The following is a 1860-nucleotide window of genomic DNA, read 5'->3' as shown; positions in this document are numbered from 1 at the left end:
GGGCGGAAGAGAGTGCTATCCCACGGTTGCAACTCCGGTCGAAAGTCCCACCTATGGCTAAAGACCCGCGGACTTTAATTTCTTTCACGTCTCTCCCTCAACGTCTTGGGACATACTACGTTTCCCTTTTTTTAGAATCATCATTTTTTCTTCCCTTTTTTTCCAACTCGCAAAGATTGCATATCGACACATCATCATCCCGTCTCGCTAATTTGTCGGATTTGAGCTGCTCCCTAAACGGAAACTATGTGCAAATAGCCCTTTCTTCTCCCGCGTGTGGTTGAGGGTCGCCGCCGCGCTCCCCGTCGCCCTGCTCGGACGGTGGCGCCACTCGTCGTGCTGCGGCAACGGGGGGAACTAAATCGGCTCGAGTGATGGCGCAGGCATAATGAGTATAAAAGGTTGTTGTTAAGGGAGAAGACCCGGGGAGGAGCTCTGACGCGAGGAATCTTTATTGGATGGGATTAAGTAACACGCAAAAGAGGAGGAGGAGGAGGAGAAGGGGAGGAGAGGTGGAGGAGGAGGGGAAGGAGAGGGGAAGGAGAGAGGAGGGGGACGAGGGGAAGGAGAGAGGAGGGGGAGGGGGGGGGAGGAGAAGAAAGGGTGGGGAGGAAGGTAGAGAAAGGAGAGAGAGAGAGAGAGAGAGAGAGAGAGAGAGAGAGAGAGAGAGAGAGAGAGAGAGAGAGAGAGAGAGAGAGAGAGAGAGAGAGAGAGAGAGAGAGAGAGATGGAGAGGGAGAGGGAGGGAGGGAGGGACGGAGAGAGAGTGGGAGAGAGGGAGAGAGAAAGACAGAGAAAGAGAGATAATGAGAGAGAGAGAAAGATAGTGAGAGAGAGAGAGGGATTGTGTGAGAGAGAGAGAGAGAGAGAGAGAGAGAGTAAGAGAAAAAAGGAGAATTAGTAAACGGTGGATACAGATGAAACGAAGTGCATAAATGAGTCAGAAAGAAAAGGGGAAACACACAAATGATGACATGAGGGCAATAAAACAATAAATAAGAGAGACAGAAAGAGAAGCATAAAATAAGCAAACAAATGATGATATGTGAAAAAAATAAAAAGAAAGGAAACTAGTATGAATCTAGAGAGAAAGATAGGAATAAAAATATAATGATTACGAAGAATAAAAAATAAGTAGAAACCAAATAGATAAACAGGCAATAAGTTATGATAAAAGATGGTAAAATGAAGAGAAAGAGAAACGTAGAAAAAACGAGCGAATGTAAAGTAAAATTGAATGATACGAAAAGAAAAAGAAAAGAAAATGCAGAAAGTGTGAAGAAAAAAGATATAGCAGCAATGAGGAGAGGGAAGCTGTAAAAAACAAGAAACAAGAGGGGGAAATTGAGAAGAGAGAGAGAGAGGGAAAGAGAAAGAAAGAAAATTAGAGAGACAGACAGAAAGTAATAGAGAGAGAAGAAGAAGTGAGATAGATAGATAGACAGAGAGAAAGAGAGAGAGAGAGAGAGAAAGAGGGAGAGAGATAGACAGACAGACAAAGAGGGAAAAGAGAGAGAGAGAGAGAGAGAGAGAAGAGAGAGAGAGAGAGAGAGAGAGAAGAGAGAGAGAGAGAGAGAGAGAGAGAGAGAGAGAGAGAGAGAGAGAGAGAGAGAGAAAGAGACAGACAGACATTGACACAGAGAGAGAAGGCGAGAAAACTATCAATAAAGTATAAATGGCAATAACACGATGTATTTATGTACCAAATGAATTATTTCATTTGTCTATTCATTTTTTCAATCTCTCTCTCTATATATATACCTGTCTCTCTTGCTTTTATTTTTTGTCTCTTTCTCTCTCTCTTTGTTTTTTTCTTTTCTCCATTAGTCTATCTGGCAATCTATTACTCCTCTTCCTCTCT

This window comes from Penaeus vannamei, chromosome 25, assembly GCF_042767895.1.
Source record: "Penaeus vannamei isolate JL-2024 chromosome 25, ASM4276789v1, whole genome shotgun sequence".
In the NCBI taxonomy this organism is placed as follows: domain Eukaryota; kingdom Metazoa; phylum Arthropoda; class Malacostraca; order Decapoda; family Penaeidae; genus Penaeus; species Penaeus vannamei.
The sequence above is the reverse complement of the archived record's forward strand: the minus strand, read 5'-3'. Positions refer to the sequence as shown.